Below are 8,564 nucleotides of genomic sequence, written 5' to 3' on the forward strand. Positions count from 1 at the left end.
GAATGTGTGTATGGGTCTGACTACTTCTCCCATGCTCTTCCATTTGAGCTAACTTCCCCCAGCTGTCTCCAGCCTCCCAGTCAGCGCAAGGGAGAGAAGGGCCGGGGAGGAAGAGCTTTGTGCTCCGCAAGGGCTGGCCTTTTGGGAGGCCAAGCGGGGAGAGGGATGGAGGCCACTGGAGGAGCTGAGCCGGCTGACCGTGCATGGCTTCTAAAAGAAGGGCAAGAGAAGATCCTGCGGCTACCTTGCCGCTGGAGAATGCGGGCATTGATCCCGCTGCCTCTCGCATGCGAAGCAAGCGCTCTACCACTTGAGCTAATTCCCCTACCTTGGCAAATGGGGTCTTGATCCATCCATTCAATAACGGAGGCCACATCGTTCCCCGCGCCAGCCGGTGACTCCTTCCAAAAGGGTCAGGCAAAACCAGGCACCCCGTTGGCCGGCTAGCTCAGCTGGTTAGAGCGTGGTGCTAATAACGCCAAGGTCATGGGTTCAAGCCCCATGCTGGCCCCTTGGGGTGCAGGAGGGAGAGGGTGGCTTCTGGTCTTTTGGCTTCCTGCTAGGGGTGGCAGAGGCCAAAAACAGGTGGGCCGGGAGCGGGCAAGAGCCCTGCTGGGCGCGGGCGCAGGCGCCGGGCAGGAGGAGGCTCCGGACACCTCCTTGGGCTCTCCTCCCTGGGCTCCTCGCTCCACCTGCTGCCTGAAAGGAACTTGGGCCCGGGGAGGAGACGGGTGAGCCCGGCCAGCTGCCTTCCAGGCTCATAGGAGGCCAGGCTTGAGCTGCCCGCCCGCGAAGCCAAAATCGCAGGCCTGCCGGCTCACCCCCATTTCCACAGAGGGTTGACCTGATGGCCCGAATTGTTGCCGGCCGCCAGCTCCACCCAAATGGACCCGACGCCGGATCATGCTCCCCAGCCCAAGCCACAGAGGAAGGCTTAATACTCGGCACCCCAAACTAGGGGAGAGGCTTCACACTCCGCCGGCGCAGGGTGACCTTTGGGACTTCCCTGGACACCATCCTCCCACCGCCCACAGCCAGACCCCCCAAGCCCACACTCGAGCCCACCCCTCCGACAGGAAGGAGCAGGAGGACCACTCCACCCAGGGGCACCACCACTCAAAGTCAGCTTCACTTGCTTCCTCTTCTACCCCTTTCCTCCCAAGTTATGCGTGCCTCACGGGAGCCGGCCCTGGGAAGACGCAGGCACGGCACTCTGACTGACGCAAGCCAAACGCCCACACCGAGAGTTTAGCACGGGCTCTTGAGGCACTGGAGGAACCCCATGCAGACGCACTGATGGAGCTAAGCTTTACGGCCAAGGGCCCTACCTGTGCAGAAAGCCAACTTGCTTGTGAAAAAGACGCCTCTTTCGGCTCCCCTTCCAAACTTCCAAATGCCTCCAAATGGGAAAACACACACACTGAAACACCCAAACGGTACTAACGCTGGGGCCAGGGGAAAAGAAAAGCAAGGAAAAGATTTCTAAATGGCCACCCTGCCAGAGTCGTACAGCTCCGCAAGTGAAACCCGTGGGAGGGACATTACACAGAAAAGGGGAATGGAAAGCTGCCCAAATTGAGATGCTGTGGAAAGCTACAGCCCCATCGCTACTCCTACTCTGCACACTTCTTGCAACAGCTGATGAACGGCCAGGTGGTTTTCGCATCCAAGCCCACACCAGGGGAAGACCTTGAGAAGCTTCCCGTGGCTTGCCTGGTTCAGCTGGTCAGAGTGTGGCACTCGTGGAGGCAAGATGGTGCAGAGGAGCCCCTGGGTGGCTGTGGGCCTGGGGAGGGTGGCTTTTGATTTTTCGGCCTGACCGCTACGGGCAGCCAGGCCAAAAGTCAGATGGCTGGCTCTCCCATCCACCACGCTCATCAGGAGCCCTTAGTCGACAGGCTCGGAGAATGCGGGCAGCGTCCCCCACTACCTCTTGCATGCAAAGCAAGCGCTCTGCCGCTTGAGCTAATTCCCCGCAGCTGGCCTGACTCTCAGGCACCAGGCAAAAAAAGGCAAGGGCTCTGTGGCCTTAAGCAGAACACAGCCTGAAATGGGGAGGGGGGGCGCTACCCAGAGCTGGGGAAGGGGGTCCGAGTCCCAGCCACGCTCCTCGGCACAAACACCAACGCTCCCTCCCTGGAGTGTGTCTGGGCTGAGAGTTAGCCCCTGAAACAAGGACCAAGCTTCAGAAGACAACGCAGGGATAGATCACTTGACGATTGCCTGCTCTGGCCATTGCCTCTGAAGCGCCTGGCATCGGTTACTGTCAGAAGACGGGATAGTGGCCTAGATGGACCATCGGTCTCACCCAGGAGGGCTGTTCTTATCTTCACCACTTTCCTCTAACCCAAGCAAAGCCAGAAGCAGGCCCAGCTCAGCAACTCTAGCAGACTCCCTGGCCCCCGGCCCAGCATACAGCAAAACGACCCTGCCTCCGCCAGGATAGACAGCCACCGACTCCCTCTTCCAGACCAACGCAGCCCTTCCCCGCTTTGGCTGTCTCCAAGCTGTCTGCGTGCTCTGCTCTGCTCTGCTCCACGGCTGCCATGCTGCCTGAGATCAGGAGGCTGCGAGGTCTCACGGTCTCAGCTGAGCTGGTATCGCGTGCCACCCCGCCCATCTCCTCATTCCCTTCATGGACCCCTGGGATGTGAGTAATTCTGTATTTGAGTGGCTCTCCTCCTGGCCAATGAGCTTGGCGTAGACTAGCAGGGAGGAGGAGGAGGAAAGGATTGTGCTCCAGTGAGAGCTCAGAAAGAAAGGTGCAGGTCCCCCACTAGAGCCCAGCCCAGCACAGCAGAGCAGAGCATAGCAGAGCAGGCTGGAGAATGTGTGTATGGGTCTGACTACTTCTCCCATGCTCTTCCATTTGAGCTAACTTCCCCCAGCTGTCTCCATCCTCCCAGTCAGCGCAAGGGGGAGAAGGGCCGGGTGGAAGAGCTTTGTGCTCGCAAGGGCTGGCCTTTGGGAGGCCAAGCGGGAGAGGGATGGAGGCCACTGGAGGAGCTGAGCCGGCTGACTGTCCATGGCTTCTAAAAGAAGGGCAAGAGAAGGTCCCTGCGGCTGCCTTGCCACTGGAGAATGCGGGCATTGATCCCGCTGCTTCTCGCATGCAAAGCAAGCGCTCTACCACTTGAGCTAATTCCCCTACCTTGGCAGATGGCATCTTGATCCATCCATTCGATAATGGAGGCCACATCGTTCCCTGCGCCAGCCGGTGACTCCTTCCAAAAGGGTCAGGCAAGGAAGGGCTTCCCGTAGGCTGGCTAGCTCAGCTGGTTAGAGCGTGGTGCTAATAACGCCAAGGTCATGGGTTCAAGCCCCATGCTGGCCACTGCGGGAGGGAGAGGGTGACTTCTGCTCTCTTGGCTGACTGCTAGGGGTGGCAGAGGCCAAAACCAGGTGGGCCAGGAGCGGACAAGAGCCCTGCTGGGCGCCGGGCGCAGGCGCCGGGCAGGAGGAGGCTCCAGACACCTCCTTGGTCTCCCCTCCCTGGGCTCCTCGCTCCACCTGCTGCCTGAAAGGAACTTGGGCCCGGGGAGGAGACGGGTGAGCCCGGCCGGTTGCCTTCCAGGCTCATAGGAGGCCAGGCTTGAGCTGCCCGCCCGCAAAGCCAAAATCGCAGGCCTGCCGGCTCACCCCCATTTCCACAGAGGGTTGACCTGATGGCCCGAATTCTTGCCGGCCGCCAGCTCCACCCAAATGGACCCGACGCCGGATCATGCTCCCCAGCCCAAGCCACAGAGGAAGGCTTAATACTCGGCACCCCAAACTAGGGGAGAGGCTTCACACTCTGCCGGCGCAGGGTGACCTTTGGGACATCCCTGGACACCATCCTCCCACCGCCCACAGCCAGACCCCCCCAAGCCCACACTCGAGCCCACCCCTCCGACAGGAAGGAGCAGGAGGACCACTCCGCCCAGGGGCACCACCACTCGAAGTCAGCTTCACTTGCTTTCTCTTCTACCCCTTTCCTCCCAAGTTATGCGTGCCTCACGGGAGCCGGCCCTGGGAAGACGCAGGCATGGCACTCTGACTGGCGGAAGCCAAACGCCCACACCGAGAGTTTAGCACGGGCTCTTGAGGCACTGGAGGAACCCCATGCAGACGCACTGACGGAGCTAAGCTTTACGGCCAAGGGCCCTACCTGTGCAGAAAGCCAACTTGCTTGTGAAAAATACTCCTCTTTCAGCTCCCCTTCCAAACTTCCAAATGCCTCCAAATGGGAAAACACACACACTGAAACACCCAAACGGTCCTAACGCTGGGGCCAGGCGAAAAAGAAAAGCAAGGAAAAGATTTCTAAATGGCCACCCTGCCAGAGTCGTACAGCTCCGCAAGTGAAACCCGTGGGAGGGACATTACACAGAAAAGGGGAATGGAAAGCTGCCCAAATTGAGATGCTGTGGAAAGCTACAGCCCCATCGCTACTCCTACTCTGCACACTTCTTGCAACAGCTGATGAACGGCCAGGTGGTTTTCGCATCCAAGCCCACACCAGGGGAAGACCTTGAGAAGCTTCCCGTGGCTTGCCTGGTTCAGCTGGTCAGAGTGTGGCACTCGTGGAGGCCATGGGCACCAACTTATATGGGCTCCTGGGGCTAAAGCCCCAGGAATATGCACAGTCAGGGGTTCTGCTCCACCAATATTTGGAGCTAGGTTTCTCCCCTGCTTGGAGCGCCCCCCCCGCGACGCATTTCCCCCCCCCGCCGCCGGCGCCGCCAGGGCTGGAGCGGCCCCCCCCTCCCCGCCCTGGAGCGTCCCTGCCTGAACGTAACGCGGGCGCCGCGCGCGTCTCTCTCCCTTGCTGCTGCTGCTGCCGCCGCCTAAGGGCTACAGCATAAGAGCAGTGCAAGCTGCTGGTGCTGTAGCACCTCAGGAGTGGGAGGGGAGTGGAGGGGGCCGTGCCGTGCTTGGCAGCCCTCCCCTCCCCTGCCCCTACCTGGAGGAGACGCGAAGGGGACTTCCGGCCAGGAGACGAACATCACTAACCTTAGCAGCTGCTGGGGCTTCCGTGAGTGTTTGACCCTATGATTCCCCCCCTGCCCCCACCCCAGCCCCAGCCCCCACTCCTGCCCAACGCTGGGGAAGGGGGGGGCAGCCCCATCCCCTCCCACCGTCCCCCAGTGAGGCTGTGGTGAGGGGCAGCAGGCTGCAGCAGGGGTCAGGGAGGCAGGAAGCCACATGTGAAGGCAGTGCCCCTCCCACCACAGGGAGATGGGGAGGGTTCATAGACCTACCGGAGCAGCTGGGGCTTGGGTGTATTTTGGGACAACTTGCTCTCCCTGTCCCCCCCCCAGCCACCACCCTGCAGCCCCCCCCCACTACTGCCCCACGCTGGGGACGGAAAGCCCCATCCCCTACCCCCAGTGAGGCGCAGCAGGCTGCACAGGGGAGGCAGGAAGCCACATGGGAAGGCAATGCCCCCTCCCCCAGCACCCACCAACCCACCCGCCACAGGGGGGATGGGAGAGGGAGGCTTCCTAGACCTGAGTAGCTGGGGCTTGGGTGAATTTTATGACACCCTGCTCCCCCCCCCACCATAGCCACCACCCTGCCTACCCCACTTCTGCCCCATGCTGGGCAAGGGGCAGCCCCATTCCCCCATCCACAGTGAAGTTATGGTGAGGGGCAGCAACATGGAAGGCCACCAGTGATGGCAACCCCCAGTACCCATCATAGGGAGGGGAGTGCTTTCTGGACCTGAGAGGGGCCCTAGGAGCATGTGCAGTGACTGTGGGGCAGAGTGAGTGTGCTGTGGGGGGCAGGGGGGAGAGGAGGGGTCCCTCCCCTGGAGCTTGCTGCTGCCAGTGGTGGTGGTGGGGAGTCCTCTCTGGCCCTAGCCCTGGGGCAGCCTGTCTGCACCCCAAGTTCCTCATCCTCAGCCCTGCCTCACCCCAAAGCCTGCACCCCCAGCACCAAGCACGCTCCTGCACTGTGAACCCCTCATCCCCAGCCCCACCCCAGAACCCTCACCTGAGGGGAAAAACATGCAACTTAAATTTGGTGGTCAGTTTGGAGTATCATTTTATTTAGCACAATATTTGATTATTTTACACCCTTCAAAGTATGTAACTGGTCGTATGCAGGTGTTACGGAGTGGGAATGTGCTTAATGTTTTCTCTGAATACTGTGTGGGTGCCTCAGTTTCCCCAATGCATTTCTCAAGGCTCTAGATGGTGGGATAAGAGGGTGTGATTGTTGTAGAGCCCGAGAGGGCCAGTGTGATGCCGTCTGCACAGAGAATGTCCGACACCCTGTCGCCGGGCAACTGATGGCCTGGGCTCCTCCCCTGCAAAGGTGCCAGATGAAGGTGTTGGAGACAAAGAGATCAGGTGACCTCCTGGCCCGGGAAAGGAACTGAGCAGAGAGGAGTGGGGGCTGGAGGGGGTTTGGGAGTCTGGAGCTGGCTGGGGACCAGGCGTGAAGTGCAGACAAGGGGGGTCTGGCTCACTGCCCCCAGAATGGACCCGACCGAGGGGTACGGTTCACTGTACCTACAAGCTCTGTTTTAGACCCTGTTCCTGTCATCAAATAAACCTCTGTGTTACTGGCTGGCTGAGAGTCACGACTGACTGCGGAGTGGGGGGGCAGGACCCTGTGGCTTCCCCAGGACCCCACTGTGGGAAGGGCAGGGAGGGGCAGAGGATGCTGAATGCTCCAAGGAGAGACCCAGGAGGTGAAGCCGTGTGAGCTTCTTGCCCTGCAGACAGTCTGCTCCAAGGAGAGGAGGCTCCCCAGAGTCCTGCCTGGCTTTGTGGGGAGCAGTTCCAGAGCATCGCCCAGGGACTCCGTGACACCCGGTACCCACCACAGGGGAGGTGAGTGGGCTTTCTGGACCTGAGAGAGTCCCTAGGAGCATGTGCAGTGACTGTGGTGCAGAGTGAGTGTGCTGCGGGGGGTGGGGACGATGGGTCCCTCCCCTGGAGCTTGCGGCTGCCGGTAACGGGGAGGAGGAGTCCTCTCTGGCCCTAGCCCTGGGGCAGCCTGTCTGCATCCCAAGTTCCTTATCCCCAGCCCTGCCCCACCTCAGTCTCTGCACCCCCAGCACCCCAGCCCTGAGCACCCTCCTGCACTGTGAACCCCTCATCCCCAGCCAACCCCAGAGCCCTCACCTGAGGGGAAAAACGTGCAACTTAAATTTGGTGGTCAGTTTGGAGTATCATTTTGTTTAGCACAATACTTGACTATTTTACACCCCTTTAAAGTGTATAACTAGTCGTATGCAGGTGTTACAAAGTGGGGCTGTTCTTAATGTTTTCTCTGAATACTGTGTGGGTGCCTCAGTTTCCCCTGTGCATTTCTCAAGGATCTAGATGGTGGGATAAGGGGTGTGATTGTTGCAGAGCCCTAGAGGGACAGTGTGAGCTGTCTGCACAGAGAATGGCTGAAACCCTGTCTCCTGGTAACTGATGGCCTGGGCCGCTCTCCTGCAAGGTGCCAACTGAAGGTGTTGGAGAACAGAGAGATCGGGTGGCCTCCTAATGCCTGGAAAAGAGACAAAGGCCAGAGGAGGGAGTGTCAGTGCCTGTGCGGACTTCTGGGAAGCGCATGGTGTGGAAGGGGATGCTGGGATGCTTTGGAACAACTCCATACAAAGCCAGTCAGGACTCTGGGGGAGCCTCCTCTCTCGGAGCAGACTGTCTGCAGGGCAAGAAGCTTACACCTTCCTGGGTCTGACCTCAGAGCATTCAGCTTGCCCTTCCACATCATGCACTTTCCACAGCGAGTCTGCCCAGGCGGGTCCTGGGGCAACCAGAGGTCCCTGCACCCCAACTCCGCAGTCAGATGTGACTCTCAGCCAGACAGTAAAACAGAAGGTTTGCAGGTAAATATGCCCAATGGTCTGGGATGAGATCTGAGTTACTACAGAGAATTCTTTCTTGGGTGCTGGCTGGTGAGTCTTGCCCACATGCTCAGGGTTTAACTGATCACCATATTTGGGGTCGGGAAGGAATTTTCTTCCAGGGCAGATTGGCAGAGGTCCTGGAGGTTTGTTGCCTTCCTCTGCAGCGTGGGGCACTGGTCACTTGCTGGAGGATTCTCTGCACCTTGAGGTCTTTAAACCACGATTTGAGGACTTCAATAACTAAGACATAGGTTAGTTACAGGAGTGGGTGGGTGAGATTCTGTGGGCTGTATTGTGCAGGAGGTCAGACTAGATGATCATAATGGTCCCTTCTGACCTTAAAGTCTATGAGTCTATGAGATGATGGAAACACAGTTTAAACAGAGCTTGTTGGTACAGAAAACAGAACCCCTCTGTCAGGTCTATCTTAGGGGGTGGGGAGCCCAGAACCAAGTTCTGGGTCTCTCCCCATTTCTCCAGCCAGCTCCAAACTGACACTCCCTCCTCTGGCCTCTGTGTCTCTTCCGGACAAGGAGGCCACCTGATCTCTTTGTCCCCAACACCTTCAGTTGGCATCTTGCAGGGGAAACTGAGGCACCCACACAGTATTCAGAGAAAATATTAACATTCCCACTTCATCACAACAAGTGCAACAAAGTATAATACTGTATATTGAAGTAGGCAAGTGCTGCTTCTGACTTTCCACTTTTAATTG

General features: G+C 58.9%; 2 non-coding genes across 2 annotated transcripts; both read left to right on the top strand.

Moving 5' to 3' along the window:
• The first annotated feature begins 437 nt into the window (after nt 1-437).
• On the top strand, nt 438-511 carry TRNAI-AAU. Its single transcript has one exon. It is a non-coding gene; the product is annotated as a tRNA-Ile (tRNA).
• A 2,749-nt stretch (nt 512-3,260) lies between these two features.
• On the top strand, nt 3,261-3,334 carry TRNAI-AAU. The gene has a single exon. It is a non-coding gene; the product is annotated as a tRNA-Ile (tRNA).
• The last annotated feature ends 5,230 nt before the right edge of the window (nt 3,335-8,564 follow it).

This window comes from Mauremys reevesii, linkage group 12 (assembly GCF_016161935.1).
Source record: "Mauremys reevesii isolate NIE-2019 linkage group 12, ASM1616193v1, whole genome shotgun sequence".
In the NCBI taxonomy this organism is placed as follows: domain Eukaryota; kingdom Metazoa; phylum Chordata; order Testudines; family Geoemydidae; genus Mauremys; species Mauremys reevesii.